Below are 19,016 nucleotides of genomic sequence, written 5' to 3' on the forward strand. Positions count from 1 at the left end.
CCATAGAGAATGTGGGAAGAGCCATCCAGAGACAAATATCTCCAAATAGGGATGGAATCTCAGCTGCAGCTGCCTTCACTGGTGATACCGTGCTGCAGGTCATCTGGAAGATAGAAGGTGCCACAGTTTAGAAGGCAGACGCTTTACTCTTTCGTTCATAAGCTTTATTAAAGATGCCCAATTTTTTAGCTAAGCAAGAAAAATTTATTGATTCTACTTTCACAATGCAGCAGACAAAATGCTACCTATATATCTTAGTGAGCTCAGGCTACTGTAACAAAATACCATAGACTAAGTGGCTTAAACGATAGACATTTATTTTTCAAAGTTCTGGAGGCTGCGAGTGTGAGATCAAGGTGCCAGCAGACTCAGTTCCTGGTGAGAGCCCACTTCCTGGCTTGCAGATGGCTATCTTCTTGCTATATCCTCACATGGCAGAGAGAGGAAACTCAGGAGTCTCTTCCTCTTCTTGTAAGGGTTCTAACCCCATCATGGGTGCCCCACCCTCATGACCTCATCTAAACTTAATTCCCTCCCAAAGGTATTAACACTATCACATTGGGGTTTAGGGCTTGAATACATAGATTTGGAGGAAGGGCACAGTCAGTCCATGGCACCCTACAATGTCCTGAGAATCTGAATTGAAATTATTAGAAGTGGTAGGAAACCTTATTTTGGGCATCTTTGGCTAAAAATTACAGGGGATTGCTATGATAAGGGGAATGTCTCCCCAAAGATGCCCATGCCCTAATCCCTAGAACCTGTGAATACATTACATTGCATGTCAAAAGGGACTGTTCGGATTTGTTTGAGGCTATGAGTCTTAAAATAGAGAGATTAACCTAGATTATCTGGGGTCAGGATGAGGTGGCAATCTAATCACATGAGTCCTTAAAAGCAGAAAGCCTTCTCTGGCTGGGGGTAGAAAAGATGTAATGTGACAAAAGGGGAAGTCAGAGATGCTAGAAGCATGAAAACTGCTCTGTGCACCATCACCAGTATGAAGATGAAGGAGGCAACATGATGAGGAATGCAGACAGCTTCAAGGACATGAGAGAGGTTAGTAGATTAGAGCTTGGGGGGAAAAAACTACAAAAAGAAACCCATCTACAACTGCAAAAAACTGAGTTCTAACAACAACCTCAGTGATCTTGGAAGTGGCTTTTTTTCCCAGAGCCCCCAAAAAAGAGCTCAAGCCAGCTGCCACCTTGATTTCAGCCTTGTAAGGCCTAGAACAGTGGAGCCCACCTGGACTTCTCACCTACAGAACTATGAGATGATAAACTTGTCTTGTTTTAAACTGCCCCAATTTGTGGTGATTTTTAAGGTAGCAATAAAAAACGAATATAAGTGCCAAGGCAATTTTCAGCTATTACCCCATTGATAAGCAATTTTAGTGACATTCACTTTGATTGTTAAACACAAACCAAAAGCTGAGAGATGAGTGACCTGGCAAGTTTTGGCGGTCAATTTGCTCCTGGAACATTTAGCCTGATTTGGATAATGTTGTTTTCTAAAAGGTTCTGAAACACTATAAAGGAAAATGGTGATGGATATCAGAAATTATTGTGTCTGGCCAGCCATGTTTTAAAAATATGACAAAGCTATGACTATTGCAAAAAAAAAAAGGTTGAAAGGAAATGCATGAATTTAGAAAAGAGATTTTACCATCATCAAGATAATTTTCTCCTAAAATATAAACCTAAAAGAACAGTAGGAACTTTTGGGCAATTTACATTCCTTCTTGCCCATGGATGTTATGCTAAGCAGCTGGACACGTCCCAGCCTTTATGGTCTTCTCAATTTTCCAGCATCATATTTCCAGCTGCTAGCCAGGGGTCCCATTAGGAAATGCCTACATTCTGAAATCACAGCATGATGCTTTCAAAGACTTCCTTCTGGGCATATTTTATTAGCTCCAACAACAGAAACCAATTCTACTTACCTTAGAGAGAAAATGAATTTATGGCAATTTATCGAATAGCTCATAGAATTAACAGGAAGGTTAGGAAATGAAGCCAGGCAGTTGTATCCACTGCCAAAATTACATCATAGAAAGGGTCTATTAAAGAAGCTGCCTCTGAGCCGTGGATGCTACCCTTGGCTCTGTCACCTTTGGATGCTGGCTACTGTGGATAAAGCTGCAAAGAATTCTGAACTGTTCCCTATTTCTGTCTCCGGATGTGAAATCCTAAGCGAAAGGATGCAATTTTTCTCAGCTTATATAATATGCAAAGAAAAAAAAATCTAGGCCCGCAAGTTTGGGAAAAATCACATATTTCAGTTTCCCTAGTAGGCGGCAGGACTCTTCTCACCTCTGAAACTTACACTGTGGATCATTCCCAGACACAGAAAAAGGTGCAAGGTTTACTGAACTCTCTACCCCTTTGGCTGGTTAACATCCCGGAAGACTTATCTTCTCATATCTGCAATGTTCCCACTTCAAATAATGCAAACTACCCTATTCCCAAAGAAAGTAATCCAAAATTTCATCAGTTACTTTTTGTAGCTCCTCATCCAAGATGTCTGAGGGATACTATTTCTGTCACCATCCCTTCTCAACCACCAGCTCACTTATATACAATAGTGGCATAAAGGAAAATGAAACAGAAATCACTCAAAATTTGAAAATATGTACATGGCACAGCAAGGAAGAAAATCTGAGTAGAGCCTACAAGTCCTAGTTTCTACTCCTGATGATGAGTTAATTCTGACTTAGTTTCTTTTCACCGATTTCATTGCAGTTACCTTCAGCCCCATTTTGGTTGACAGTGGTGATATGCTACTAAATGTTTAATGATTCTCTAGAAAAAAAGATTATATTCATTATGAGTTTTACTAATGTAAAGGATATTTAGTGCAAAATTTACATCATAAAAACATTTATGTTCTTTATTACAAATTCCATAGATCCAAGTGAATGTCAAAGATCGCTTCTGGGCTGGGCGTGCTGGCTCACGCCTGTAATCCCAGCACTTTGGGAGGCCGAGGTGGGTGGATCACTTCAGGTGAAGAGATCAAGACCATCCTGGCCAACATGGTGAAACCCCATCTCTACTAAAAATACAAAAAATTAGCTGGGTGTGGTGGCGCGCACCTGTATTCCCAGCTACTCGGGAGGCTGAGGCAGGAGAATCGCTTGAACCCAGGAGGCGGAGGTTGTAGCCAGCCAAGATTGCACCACTGTACTCCAGCCTGGTGACAGAGTGAGATGCCATCTCAAAAAAAAAAAAAAAAAAAAAAAAAAGAATCACTTCTGTTAATTTTTTTTCTCTCAACCCATGGTTGCAATTCAACAATGATGTGACAAAACCAGATAGCAAATGAAGCCTTGCTTACTGCCCAGTTTGACAAGAAGTTACTCATATTAACTAATGAATATAGTTCTGACAAGGATATTGGTTGATAGTTTTGTTTGCATTTACAAGTAAGATGAACGTAAAGAAATGAAGATATATGATGGAACTTCATTTGTTCATCAATGATATAAGTAAGTGCTTTACAGAATCAGAAGAGTTTTCAAATATTGAAAGAATTTTTCCTCAAATTTTTGTGCTATCCACAATTTAATGGCTAGAGCTAGAACCTGGTTTTAAGTTTAATCCGCATTATGAACATTTTCTCCATCATTTTCTTTAGACAATCAACAAAACATAACATGATTTAGTTAATTTAAAAATTTTTTAAATTTTTTTAGGTAACAAAAAACAAGCCTTTTTTTTTTTTTTTTTTTTGAGACGGAGTCTCACTGTGTCACCCAGGCTGGAGTGCAGTGGCATGATCTCGGCTCGCTGCAAAGTTCACCTCCCAGGTTCAAGCGATACTCCTGCCTCAGCCTCCTGAGTAGCTAGGATTATAGGCACCCACCACTGCACCTGGTTAATTTTTGTATTTTTAGTGGAGACGGGGTTTCACCATGTTGGCCATGGTTGGCCAGACTGGTCTCGAACTCCTGACCTCAGGTGATCCACCCACCTCAGCCTCCCAAAGTGCTGGGGCATGAGGCACCACTCTCAGCCTAAAACAAGCTTTCTGTGTTAAAGCCTTACATCTTTTTCTTGTTGGACTTGAATTTTTAAAGAATTTTATGTTAATAAGTATATAATTTTTACAGTTTTATTTGTACTCTATCACTTCTCAGTGTGTGTGTTTATATATAAATATCAACTGGAATATTTTTCTTTGTTGTTTCCAGGTTTATTGAGGTATAGTTAACAAATAAAAATTGTATATATATGGTGTACATGTTTTGATAAACAGTGTGAAATGGTCATCACAATCAAGCAAATTAACATATCCATCATCTGACATAATTACCATCATATCATATACTGGAATTTTACATTTCATCTGTAAGTGTTAAAAATATTCCTCTGAGTTATCACTACAGTTATTATTTGCACACAATAGTCAAAGTGTGCAAAAGTATAAATGTTGATAAATAATCATTAAACATAAAAAGCAAATCGAAATTATTTCTTAGTAATATGGATGGGCTGATTTTTAAAAATTAGCTCATGTATTCATGGATGAATAGGACTTATTGCTGGAATGAAATAATTCAGCAACAATTCAACAATTTATTCCTGTTTGTATTGTGCCAGTTCCAGGAATAACCCTTAATTGGCTAGGCAGTTCCTGCTTCCAGACTCTTGGAAGGCAGGCGCCTTATTTATATATTTTTTTAATATGATTTTGATATTACTAGCACATTATTATAGACATAAGCACCGAGAAACCTTGCTTGTACAAGCATATATATTATATATATATATGTATATATATGAAAGGAGGAGTTTTGCTATGCAAGTGTCACTCAATTTGTTGAACTCTTGCTAAGTATATGCTAAATGTTACCTAATGTTCTATCAACCAAAAATTATTTTTAATGATGTTTCAGCTCCCAGTTTATAGGTTTTTCAATTTTGTTGAAAGCAAAGACCTAGAATTACATGACTTGAGATATTCTTTGCATCATTTAGTTTCTCCATTTCTGAAGCACACCAAAAAGACATTTACTTAACATAAAACCGTTAATTTTACTTGTTCTTCTTTCTCCAGCAGACACCATTTTTCTTTTTTCTTTTTTTTTTGTTTTGTTTTGTAGAGACAGGGCCTCACTATGTTGACCAGGCTGGTTTTGAGCTTCTGGCCTCAAGCAATGTTCCTGCTTTGGCATCCCAAACTGCTGGGATTATAGGCATGAGCCACCATGCTTGGTCACTCAACAGTCATCTTGTTTGTACTTAGAGAAATTAGCACATTCTTTTTCATTAGGTATCTTTCACTACAATATTATTTCTAAAGTACTTTCATTTCAACACATGCTTTAATTCTATTTTCATCAATAGCTTGTAAGTGCAGCTTTAGCTCATTCAAGATGCCTGCCGTATGCTGCAATCTATATGGGAAAGCCCATCCTCATTGTCAAACGAATTAGTCAAATAAGAATTGCCTCTCTGTCATATGACATCTTATATTCTAGAGCTTCTTCTTGAGACTTGGGCTTCTCACAACATGGTGGTCTCAGAGCAGTTTCTCTTCTTGTAGGGTGGCGGTTTTCGACGAGTCAGGAAACAGGAACTGCAAGGCCAGTTAAGCGTTACACGTGGAACTGACGCAGTGTCATTTCTATCCTGTTCTATTGATCAAAGCAATCACAGGGCCCTCTCAGATTCAAGGGGATGGAGAAATAGACTCCACTATTTAGACCAAGGGGGGGGAAGTCTCTGAGGGAGTCTCAAAGTCACATTCAGAACACGATTGGGATGGTAGATATCATTGCCACCGTCTTTGGAAAATACAATCTGCTATAAACAGTTTCTGAGATTGTTTCAGTAATATTTAGAAACTGAGGAAATAACCTCAGACGGGTTCAGTGTCCTACAGACTCTACCATTAGGTGGACTCCTGTCCAAACTCCATTTATCTTCTGTCCATCTGATTAATGGGTCACAGTAACTTTCTGGGTCCTCAGGAATTAGTGTGATCTCAGAGCCAGTGTCCAATAATCCCCCAAAGATGTACATTTTTCCCTTTCCCAGTGCACATTTACTAAGGCAAAATGAGTCTCTCAGTGGAGTCTAACTAATGAGGGCTAGAAGGGAGACCCGGAAAGAACTGAGGAAGTCTTTGCAGTGTTATTTCTTGGCACGCACAGCTTCCCTTTCACTCAAGGAGCCCTGGTCTGAAAGTTAAGGGGCCAGGTTTTAAAAGTAGGTGAGAGGTCCCAACTTGGTATTTTTATTTTTTGGCGCATGTCTATCCTCTGTTCATCAGATATGGAATGGTAGTGGTGGTATTATAGATGCCAAATTAGGGCCTAATAGACTATCTAGGATCCTCACACCCGGAGATCTCATGATCAATCTATTCCTGCCACAGACCCTATGGCTTAGACTCATAATTTTCAGTCTAGGAACCATGATCATCTTGCTTCTGGAATTAAGTACTGCTTCCTGGTCTCCGTCATGCCAAAATACTCATAACACACTAACATCATGTAGCCTGTTTCTACATATTATCTCCTTTCAGTAATTCTGGTTGACAGAGGAGAGGCACTCCCCTCACCAATTTATTCCTCAAGGCCATGAGGGAAGGAATTGTCTTTTGGAGGTTCTCAAATAACATCATCAGTGTAAATGTGGAAATGAATCAACTCAAATATTACTATGTTCATAAGTCTTTAGAGTTCTTGCAATTGAATTTCTTGGATCTCAACTTAATTTATCATAAGCCACAACTGATTCCAGGTTTTAGCCAACCAACCAAGTAAACTATTAGAACTATTTTCAGCTTCAAGTTAACCTACGGGATCAAGAATATCTGTTAAGTGGACCCATATTGATTAATTCAGCCCAATATAGAGTTGTGGGTTGTTGTGGTTTTTTTTCCTATTTTTGGTCTAGCACCCTCAGAATCCATTTCCATACATATTTCCCCAATTTTTTACAGATTGTAAATCGCAAACCTGCAATTATTTTGGCTTGTAAGCCTTCTTCTTCTGTGGAGACTTGGTGATTGGCCCCCCGCCCAGAACATGCTGATATGACTCTAGAGGTGGGAGTGTAAGAATTGGCTTTCTGTTGAGTTGCTCCTTTTGGTAAGAGGTCAGTTAAAATTCAGGGGTTTTATTATGGAGGAAGAAGTGGAGAATGCATACTGCGAGACACCTAGATTTTTCTGCCACTTTTAAGATATTTTTTACATTTTACAGTGGTGAAACTGCCTTCTACCTTTTCTATGTCCCCATCACCCCCAAACTACCATGGTATGGAAGCTGCTCAACTGACAAGACTTGCTCACTCCCCTTCAAGCCCAGGGCTTCCTAGGACATCATATAACAATCTATTCAACCACATTTCCATTGCTGATAGTTTTATTTCCTAATTCTCTCTTGATGCTATTACCTCATTTGCCCTTATCACTGCAGAGCCTAGCAGGCGACCAAGTCATTGATATTGATTACATGTTCTGTTCAAGTCCTCTTTCTCTTTTGCTCTTTTCATCAATTTATTCAAGGATGCTTTCTTATTGAACTAATACTTAAGCCCCAAGTCGTGTACAGTTTTGCAATGACTTACATAAGTAAGAGTGAGGGAAAGTCTTGGATGCTTTTGAACCATGGGGTTTAACCATGAGGATATTTTCCTGAAGGCTTTAAAAACATCCTAAAAGATGAAAACATGCTGCTTTTACAAAGAGACATTTGGGTCTGATCAACTGTTTTCTTGGGGACATATCTATCTTTAAAAAAAAAACAAGCCTTCGTAATAATAGTAATCTTGTATGATAATAGTATATGAAGAGCTAGTAATGCCACCATGTAATGTTATTATATACAGAGACATTAGATTGGATGGATATAGATACATGGATAGATAAATATATGCCTCCCTGTCTTTATCTCTACATCATTATGATGAAAATGTAGTTTGGAAAATATCCAAGGGGGAAAGATATTTGTGGAATTATATGACATAGGATGTTCTGTAGAATTTTTATTTTATAAGTTATTTTCATCATCAATACTGTTTCCAAAATGGGAGCCCTTGTAGGAAAAAACAAGTATGCCACTTCCCTATCCAGCAGGTATTAAACCTCTCACCAATTTTTAGTGGGAAAATACCAGGAATAATTCACGTTGATTCACTTCCTGAATTAAAATGATGATGTATGCTTAGCTAGCATCTTCAGTAGAAAATGTGTCCTGTGGTCTGCTACAATAAATATTTTATTTTGCCATTTATACATAGAAGCTGTATTGGGCCCTGTGCTTCACCATATCCTCCTGGCTACTACGTGTCAGTGCACATGACCCAGCTTCCAAACTGCCAATCATTGCATTCCTTTGTTAAGGGCTTTCTGTGTCCTGCAAAGCACACATTGCCTGCCCTGTGTAACAGGTAGTCCTCAATCAAAGAAGGATAGAAGTGGGCACATAAATACCTCAACTTTCTCACTCCTCACCCGAGCTCACTCTGAGGTATATGGTCTATTCAGTCTCCCAGAGCTTCCCTGGTGAGATTAAGACTGTAACCCATAGACACATCTGACTTCACAGCCCCTCTCTTCAGTTGTCTTCCCTGCTTCATCTCACCTCCCCAGTTCCCTACTGGTGTTTCCTTTCCTGCCAAAACAAGCTACCCTTTACTTGAACCCTTGTCTCAGACTCTGGTGCTGGGGAAAGCAAACTATGACAGAGCCAAAAAGAAAAGAAAAGCTTCTTGATGTGCTTACTACCCTGGACTTTGGCCTGAATCTTAACTTCTGATTTAGATAAAGAAGTTTGGATTATGGAAGATACTGAAATTAAGTCAAAATGATTTGAATTATGACTTCAATAACTATATAGTATAGGTATATTTTTAAACAATTGTTGGGTCATTTTTAAAAATAAAATAGTCCTCTGTATACTCATAAAGTATAGTCCTCAATATAGCCCTAAAAAATGCTTATCAAAACTCCAGTAGACTAGTTTGGAAGTGTCTGGGCAAAGACAAGTGTAGTATCCTTTCCTCCAGTGGCACCTGGCCATGTGCTGGATCAGGGTTGATGGCCTACTGATTTTGCTGTGAGTTTAGTTTTGAAAACACATGCAGCCATTTAAAGTGATTATTGCTCTTTCTAATATGGCAGCCAGGGTTAAAATGCAGATCAGTCTGAGAGAGAGAGATCAAGCCCTGGCCCATAAGAAGCTGCAAGCAGGCAGGAGCACTGTGGCTATGCTAGTATCACTGAAGGAAGGAGAGCAAATGGGGATTAAGGAAAGGCTAGTGCCCAAGTCACTCCAGGGCAGTTCCAGGTCACATGTGCATCAAGACTGTGTGACATTTAGATGTCTCGGGTCACCCTTCTCTTCTAGTCCTCGCTATACCTGGAAATTCCCGAACATACTCCTTACACATCAGAAGAAAATAGATGATGAGTGTTCGATTGTGCATGAAGCAGATAGGTTTCCTCTACTCTGCTAGACTGCAAAGAAGCCACCAAACCTTTGGTGACCCACCAAAGGGCTTAGGAGTAAATCGTTCTCCCTTCCTCTCTCCTTCTTCTCTCTTTTTCTCATCCTATTTCTCTCCCTCCCTCTTTTTCCCCCTTGCCCTCCTACATGTCTTCCTCTTTACTATGTCTTGCACAGCAAGAAAGTTCTCAAGTTTAAAAAAACAGATGTTCTTTTACATGTCTTTGTTTTGGTAAAGTCTTGTGACACCAGGCTGCCCCTGAGTCATTCTTCATAGCTCCTGCCTCCCTGTGACCCATCCACCTCGTATTTGGGTGTCTGCAAAGTTCCTAGTACATCTGTAATCAGATAGAATGCATCAGGCCTCCCGAGGAAGAGTCTGTTGTCCTAAAAATCTGATTTCCAGACCATAGCAAGTGATTTCAGCTTATTTACTGGGATCAGAAGTTGGCAAATAACCATGATGTTTGAGGACCAGAGACTGTTACATAATCATCCTTCGGCAGAGACAATGAGGTCACATGTTTACCCATCTAATCGCTGATCAGGGACATGTTTCATTGCAGATAATGTGCTCACTGGCCCACAACTTAATTACTGAGTGTCTGAATCAACAAAGCTTTCAGATGTAGGTCTTGCCTAATGGTGCATCTGTTAAAGATCATTGCCTCTGTTTGGCCTCTAAAAGAAAGGTCTGGGGGATGCAACGGGCTATTGCCAGTGTTGTTCTCAATGACCTCTCATTGAAAAACATGCCAGTTCCCATGGTTTATTTTCTAGCCAGCAACAGACATTATTGTTTATATGCAGGGCCAAATAGAACCAGTGATTCCAGGGTGGCAGATATTGGTAAATCCTCTGGTGAAAGCATGCTCTCTGAGGAAATTAATGCCACGCAACACAGAGAGGGTGGCTCCCCTCCCAAGCTAGGAAAGAAAATAAGTCAGGAAAAATCTGGGGAAATAAGCAAGTAATAAGCAAAGTAGGACCAAAATGTTGAGTCTATTGGTTGGAATCCTTTAAGTAGACCAGGATCTAACTACAGAGTTTGGAGACCAGTGGTGTCTCTTGAAGGGGTCATTTTTCCTGGTTAATTCCCCCTTCTGAATTCCCTACCCTGTGTGATTTGCCTGGATTCCAAATACAGATCCCACCCTCCCGCTACTGGGCCATTACTATCACAACCATGATGCCTAACACTGAATTCAAAATTTGGGACAAAGAAGTTTGGGGTTTTCGTTTGTTTGTTTGTTTTCAAGATTTAGAGTCTTGGCGAGGCACAGTGACTCATGCCTATAATCCCAGCACTTTGGGAGGTCTAGGCTGGCAGATCACTTGAGGTTAGGAGTTTGAGACCAGCCTGGCCAACATGGGGAAACCCTGTCTCTACTAAAAATACAAAAATTAGCCTGGCGTGCTGGCACGTGCCTGTACTTCCAGCTGCTCAGGAGGCTGAGGCACAAGAATCACTTGAACCCGGGAGGCAGAGGTTTCAGTGAGCCCTGATCACACTACTGCACTCTAGCCTGGGAGCCTGGGTGACAGAGAAAGACTCTGTCTCAAACAAAAAAATTTAAAGAGATATAGACCAATGGAACAGAACAGAGGCCTCGGAGGCAATGCCACACATCTACAACCATCTAATCTTTGACAAACCTGACAAAAACAAACAATGGGGAAAGGATTTCCTATTTAATAAATGGTGTTGGGAAAACTGGCTAGCCATGTGCAGAAAGCAGAAACTGGACCCCTTCCTGACACCTTACACTAAAATTAACTCCAGATGGATTAAAGACTTAAACATAAGACCTAACACCATTAAAATCCTAGAAGAAAACCTAGGCAAAACCATTCAGGACATAGGCATAGGCAAGGACTTCATGATTAAAATACCCAAAGCATTGGCAACAAAAGCCAAAATAGATAAATGGGATCTAATTAAACTCCAGGGCTTCTGTACAGCAGAAGAAACAATCATTAGAGTGAACCAGCAACCAACAGAATGGGGAAAAAATTTTGCAATCTACCCATCTGACAAAGGGCTAATACCAGAATCTACAAGAACTAAAACAGATTTACAAGAAAAAAACAAACAAACCCACCCAAAAGTGGGTGAAGGATATGAACAGACACTTTTCAAAAGAAGACATATATGAGGCCAACAAACATATGAAAAAATGCTCATCATCACTGATTATTAGAGAAATGCAAATCAAAACCACATTGAGATACCATCTCATGCCAGTTAGAATAGTGATCATTAAAAAATCTGGAGACAACAGATGCTAGAGAGGATGTGGAGAAATAGAAACACTTTTACACTGTTGGTGGGAGTGTAAATTAATTCAACCATTGAGGAAGACAGTGTGGCAATTCCTCAAGGACCTAGAAAAAAAATTTCATTTGACCCGGAAATCCCATTACTGGGTATATATCCAAAGGATTATAAATCATTCTGTTATAAAGACACATGCACACATATGCCCATTGTGGCACTGTTTACAACAGCAAAGACCTGGAACCAACCCAAATTCCCATTGATGATAGACTGGACAAGGAAAATGTGGCATATATACACCATGGAATACTATGCAGCCATAAAAAATGACTAGTTCATGTCCTTTGTAGGGACATGGATGAATCTGGAAACCATCATTCTCAGCAAACTGATACAAGAACAGAAAATCAAATACTGCATGTTCTCACTCATAGGCAGGTGTTGGGAGCGTCACACACTGGGGTCTGTTGGGAGGGAGTAGGGGAGGGACATCGGAGAGTAGGGAGGTTGGGGAGGGATAACATGGGGAGAAAAGTCAGATATAGGTGATGGAGGGATGGAGGCAGCAAACCACATTGCCATATATGTACCTAGGCAACAGTCCTGCATGTTCTGCACATGTACCCCAGAACCTAAAGTATTATATATATATATAATGAGTCTTAGTACATGTACTATTATTTTTTAATCACTGGAAGCAGCTCTGTTATCTCTTATTTCCTCATCTGCAAATTTAAATAAATGAAACACGCCATTTTAAGGAAATTATATTGGATCCACTAGATGATTTTAAAATGCTAAGCAATACTTAGCGGAAGTCCCATGCCCTCATGGGTGTCTGGCATTCTAGAAGTTGAGATGTCCCCTTTGGCTTCTTCTGATGCTCCTCTTCTCCCACTGAATGTGGGAAAACTCACCTCCATCAGAGAAAGGAGGGTAAAGATTGCCTGAGATCAGGAATCTGTGTTGTCAGGGCCAGAAGACACAGTATGAAACAAAGCAAAACAAAATCATAAATCAAGAACAAAGCCTTTCCTGTTTTTTTGTTTTTGTTTTTTTTCCTAAAGCTTGCCATCAGCCATAACACAGCATAGCTTGCGTGGGTGGATTGGATGTTGGCGTGTTCCAAATACTTCAGAAAAGAAATTCCCCCAGGCTCCTGTCTTGTCTAGTGTGCCATTGATGCATGAACAATATTAAGCAGCATGAATGCTGTCCAGAGAAGTCTAGCCCCCTACTCTGTATGTCTAGAAACCATGAGCTACCCCCACACTGGGGTAAAACCTGTCTGCACACCTCCTCTAACCATGGCCCTCCCAACTAACAATCAAATTTAAAGAATTGAATTTGAGAGTGCAGACCTGCCTTGGCTTTGCAGCTAGTGTGCAGACATTTGAAGCCCAAGGGGAAAGCCTCCTTCCCTCTGGAATCTGCATCTTAATATATCCTCACTGAACCAGGGAAAGAGCTGGTCATAAAAAAGAGCCTTGTTATTTGATAGCATGGTTTCTCCTAGTCGGTGGTGTCACTGAATTGTTTTGCTCAGAAGTCAAATGTTAAGGGATTGATTTTCCTCCTTTAATAAACAAGCACAGGGGTGAAGGATGTGAGCCCAAGTGCATTCCACATTCTGAAAATCATTGCTTAATTGAAGTTGTTTTTCTTTCTCTGAAGAACACCTTTAGGTGATTATATTGTTAAGGCTACAATCTTATTTTACGGCTGAATCCCCTCTTTTAACAATCAGCATATACATTTCTTTGACAGTGTGATTTGCCTTCAGTGTAGGATCTAAACAAGTTTGGTCATTTGCATAGAGAAAAAAAATGAACTCAATACATGAGCGCTAAGTATTTTCTTAGCCTGACAACATCCTGGTGGGTTGCTTCCTCCCTTCCTGAATGCTCTTTGTATGGCTTGTTGAATGAATACATGATTGCATGTGAACATTATGATAATGTATCCTCTCCTTTGGAGAAGCACAGAAATTTAATTAATGGTATGTGAGGCAAAGAGCTAGTGATGGGCCACAGATGCAGCATCAGGTTAAAATCCCAAGAGAGCATCAATTATCAAGTTAAATGCAGTTTCTATTTCAAGCTAGATTGCAAAGCAATGGGATAATGCCAGAGGCTCTCAAAGGGTACTAATTTTAATTGATCAACCCATAGTCCTTGAATCCTACTGAGTCCTGTTCTCATTGCCAAAGGGGGAACCCTAATTCTAGGGCAGCTCAAGAATGTAGTAGTGTTCTTTACATCAGAATGTGAGGCTTTTTGTAAATCCTCTAACTGCTCTAGTTAAAAATGAGGGATTCATTTGGGTAATTACCATCTGCCATGCCCTCGGCCTAGCTTAGAATACTACTGTGTCATTCAGCTATTCAGTAAGTAACCTTGGAAACAAAGCTAATTACCTTTCAGTCTGTGCTGTTGAAATGTAAAGATCATACAAAATGAGTGCTTGAGATAATTCTGGAGAGGCTTATGTGTTCCTAATGGCTTCTGCTCCAAAGAGAGAAGCTTTCCAAGTGTCCAGTGAGGTCCTGGACCGAGTGGGGCCTTCTTTCACTTATGCCTCAAGCACAGTATAGGAAAATCCCATACATGGGGGAGGGGGAAGACAGACACATGAGGGGTTGTTTTAAGTAAGGTGATTTTCCTGGATGAATGTGCTCTGTGTTCCCCCAGCACTTAGCATAGAGCCTGACACATAGTAGGCATCCAGAAAATGTGGGTGGAGTGATTGTTGTATTGTACTCAAAGATTCTCAGCTTGTAGTAGAACATGATTATCACTCCGTTTACAGCATGCACACTAAAAACTGAGTATGGTGCCTTATGCTCACTCACACCGGAGTTGTTTCTCTCTCCTAATGAATATTCATCAGTTTGTACTTTGTTTCTTTTTCATGGAAAAGTTGCATAATGATTGGTTGTTTATAAATCTATAAGATAAATAAGGCTGTTTCAGTGAGACATATAGGTTTTCAAGGAGCCATTTAGCATGAAATGTGTGAGTTTTAAAAATTATAACTTCATTGAAAGCAAAGACTATGTCTTTTCCTATATTATATTATATTATATTATATTATATGCTATCCAATGAATGATAGAATGTGGAAGTTCCTAAATCCTATACATAGTGAATTTGAGCCTTAACAAAATACATTACAGATTAAATTTAAAATTCAAAAAAAAATCCATAGAATTTGTCTAATGACTTTGGTATGTATTGTGCTGCAAATTTGCCTTGGAAGACTACATTAAAATATGAAGACAAAACATTATACCAGAACTTAATTTTGAAACTGAACATAATTTACTTTAAAACAAAGTGAGCACAGAGGCAAATTTGGTAACCCTACCCAACTACTCTAATCAGTATGGAGTGCGACAACCTGAGGCAACCTAACACCTATTTAGAACCTGTTCACCTTGTCTTCTGACAGATTATTAGGCTGGTATATTTTGGTTTGATTGATAATCCCCAGGCCAAATGTATATATTAGATGTAGATGACCAAATAAACCACAGTCTGGTGAAACACATAGTACCTATGACCAGACAGGCACCTTTTCGGGAAAACTTAAACTTATCAGGCACTGCTGACTCTGTGGCCAGTCACATGTGTAGGCAATGATAGTCCTGCTTTTGGAAACCGATCTCTATGAAACAGAAAAGCAGGAGAGTAATTTATACTTGGGATGTTTCAAAGTACATCTGATTTTTTACAATGGTTGACTCTGAAGCAAGGATCAAAGTCATTCAGCCTGAGAAATGGTGTTGAGGTCTCTGCATACCAGGTAGGTGACATGCTTGCTTTTCAAACTGTGTGATCTTGATAACCTGGTCCCTCAAATCTTCACACTGTGAAGTTGCCCGAGCATTTCAGAAGATCATAGGACTCTAGAGGAGCACAGATGATTCTTTTTGGTCTATGATAGTGTTGGACATTGATTCAGTTGACATAGATACTCTCCATTTTAGCAGCAGGAGACACATTTCATCTTTGGATGGCTCTTCTCCTCTTGTTCTGTTTGCTCAGCTTTACTTTATTGAGCCTTATAATGAACTCTATTCCATCTGGATGAGGGAAGTTTCTAACTTATAATGAACTCTATTCCATCTAGGTGAGGGGAGTTTCTAAGCCTCTATAGATGTAAAATGCACTCACTGTAAAACTCCTCATCCTTGGTGAAAGAGTATCAATGATATCCAATTCCTCAGGTGATATTTAACTTCATATGAGTGATCAGTCGGCCACAGTTTTACCCGTGGCACTCAATAATTCAGAATGAGAGGCCCCCACTTAGGCAATATGGGATTGGACCGACTCATATCTCATTTCTCTCCAGGTTAGGTAATGTGTAGCTATCTGAAATATAAAAATTTAGTCTAGATTCACATTTTACATTTACTCAAATATTTATTTGAACTCATAAAAAGTTTATTGACATAATTTAAAAGGTGAAGAACTAAAACACTTTCCAAATATTGACTAAAATACTGTAGGAAGTAGCTTGGAAACTTTTCATTGAAATCATTAGGCACATTGCCATATCACTCTCCATAAAATCATATCCTTCCTCAAAACCACACCCTCCAGGTGGTGGATTTATGGGCTCATTTGTTTTGTTAGATGCCAAAAGTGAAGATAAATTAAAGTAAGAAATACAGCCAACTAGAAGGAAGATATATAAATGTACAAACAGGACATTTCTGCTAGAATCTCAAGCATTCAGGAGGTTTTTAATCATCATACAAATATATAAAATTTTAGTGAGCTATATTCATTTGAATCCATCCTCTTCCTCTTTAATTCTTCACATCAAGCCTGCAAAAGAAAAAATAAAGGAACCATGAGTTTTTTCTCTCCAATGTCATTAAGGCATAATTGACAAAAATGGTGCATATTTATAGTGTACAATGCAATGTTTTGATATATGCATATACTGTGAAATGATTAAGTCAACATAATTATCATGTCCATCACCTCACATACTTGTTTTTGTGGTGAGGGCATTTAAGATCTCTTAGCAATTTTCAAGGATACATTATTAACTACAGTCATGATGCTGTACAACAGATATGATATGGTTTGGCTGTGTCCCACCCAAAATCTCATTTTGAATTGTAATAATCCCCACATGTCAAGGGTAGGACTAAGTGGAGATAATTTAAGCATGGGGGCGGTTTCCCCCATACTATTCTCATGATAGTGAGTTCTCATGGTATCTGATGGTTTTGTAATGGCTTCCCCCTCTTTTGCTCTGCACTTCTCTTTGCTGCTGCCACATGAAGAAGGACGTGTTTGCTTCCTCTTCTGCCATGATTGTAAGTTTCCTGAAGCCTCCCCAGCCCTGCAGAATTGTGAGTCAGCTAAACCTCTTTCCTTTATAAATTACCCAGTCTCAGGCATTTCTTCATAGCAGCATGAGAATGGACTAATATGAGATCTCCAGAATATATTTGTTTTGTGTAACTGAAATTCTGTGTTCTTTAACCATCATCTCCCCATCCACACCACCCCCCAGGCTCCTGGCAACCACCATTTGACTCTCTGCCTGTATGAGTTCAATGTTTTTAGATTCTATGCCATATTTGTCTTTCTATGTCTGGCTTATTTGACTTAGCATAATGTCCTCCAGGTTCATCATTAGTTTAATTTTCATGAGATATGTTAGTGACAGATTATAAATCAATATGATAGGAACAAGTCAAAATTGAAGACCCCATTTTCACTTGAAAACTTCATCTCTCTGTTCCATGAATGTAAATGAACTGTGGGTAGATGCTGTGGCCATCAACTTTGGCTCTAGTGATTTAAGTAATTCTAAAATAAATTAGGATAGCTTCTACTGAAGGATTATAGTGTTAGTTTTATGATTATGGCTTGTAAGACCATTGGTGCCTGAGGCAAATTTGCATTCATGTCTCCAGTTCTTTACCTCTCCCTACTGCCATGTAACTTTGTAGTTTTCTACCACTGTGGGCGGGGTATAATTCCTCATGCCTGAGTTTGGCCACATGTCTTGCTTTGGCCAACGGAATGAGGCAGAAATGATGGTGTGCCTGTTTTGAGCCTATGCCTCAAGAGGTATCACATGTTTTTGCATACTCTTGTATTTCTTTCTGCTATTGCCATAACAAGGGTATGCCCAGGCTAGCCTTCTAATCCCAGAAGAAAGACAAGAAATATGTGGAGAAGAGTCACCCCTTCTAAAGCACCCTAACCAGGCCCCATGCAGAGCAGAGTCCCCAGATGACCTGCAGGCACAACAGTGAGGACAGCCAAGATCAGCTGAGCCCAACCTATATCAGCAGAGCCCAAAACATGTGAGCTACAATAAGAAATGATTTCGTTTTAAACATTGAATTTGGGGGTGGTTTGGTATGCAACAATAGCTAATTGATATGCTGCCACTTCTTTACAAACCTCTTGTAATGCAGGGACTCTTGGATACTATTTACACATTTATTTTTCATTAGTCTTTGGTGTCATTCCTAGGGCGTTTTCCTTATGTGAATGGGCTAAATCTTTTCTTAAAAATTGAATGCTCACCTTTTTTATTGTCAATGGTTGGAGAAAGAAAACTCCATGGACAATGATATCCCCCCTGCTGGGGCAGAAACTCTGGTTCGGCACCCTCCATAACCCTTGTTTTTCTCTACTACAAAGGCAGGTGAGCCAAATACTATACTTTATTTCTCAGTCTCTCTTACAGCTAGGGGGAGCCATGGGACCCAATTCTGGCCATTGAGCCCTGAGAAGTCTACATCAGAGATCTATCTATAAGAAAGCTTCTCTTTCTTTTTTTTGAGACGGAGTTTCGCTCTTGTTACCCAGGCTGGAGTGCAATGGCGCGATCTCGGCTCACTGCAACCTCCGCCTCCTGGGTTCAGGCAATTCTCCTGCCTCAGCCTCCTGAGTAGCTGGGATTACAGGCACACGCCACCGTGCCCAGCTAATTTTTTGTATTTTTAGTAGAGACAGGGTTTCACCATGTTGACCAGGATGGTCTCGATCTCTTGACCTTGTGATCCACCCGCCTTGGCCTCCCAAAGTGCTGGGATTACAGGCTTGAGCCACCGCACCCGGCCCTCATTCTTGTATATTTCTTTAGAGATCACAAAGCCCATTGTGTCATTGAACATTTCTAGCATTACTGTGATGTAGGTTGTGTTGTTTGTACTCACCATTAGATGAAATACATGGAGGTTCAAAAAACAAAGTAGCTAGCTCAAAGTCTCATGGCTGCTAGATCGAAAAACTG

At 39.7% G+C, this 19,016-nt stretch overlaps 1 protein-coding gene and 1 long non-coding RNA gene across 2 annotated transcripts in view; one reads left to right on the forward strand and one right to left on the reverse strand.

The window, feature by feature from the left end:
- Window positions 1–919: 919 nt before the first annotated feature.
- Window positions 920–19,016, forward strand: part of LOC144580993 (uncharacterized) — a 71,786-nt gene continuing 53,689 nt past the window's right edge. The window contains exon 1 of the long non-coding RNA XR_013531438.1: window positions 920–1,059. This is a non-coding gene — a long non-coding RNA (uncharacterized LOC144580993). The remainder of the gene's footprint in view (window positions 1,060–19,016) is intronic.
- Window positions 16,149–19,016, reverse strand: part of SMPX (small muscle protein X-linked) — a 51,753-nt gene continuing 48,885 nt past the window's right edge. The window contains exon 5 of the mRNA XM_008989068.5: window positions 16,149–16,576. The gene's annotated coding sequence lies outside the window, so the exon portion shown is untranslated. The remainder of the gene's footprint in view (window positions 16,577–19,016) is intronic.

This window comes from Callithrix jacchus, chromosome X (genome assembly GCF_049354715.1).
Source record: "Callithrix jacchus isolate 240 chromosome X, calJac240_pri, whole genome shotgun sequence".
Taxonomy (NCBI): Eukaryota; Metazoa; Chordata; class Mammalia; order Primates; family Cebidae; genus Callithrix; species Callithrix jacchus.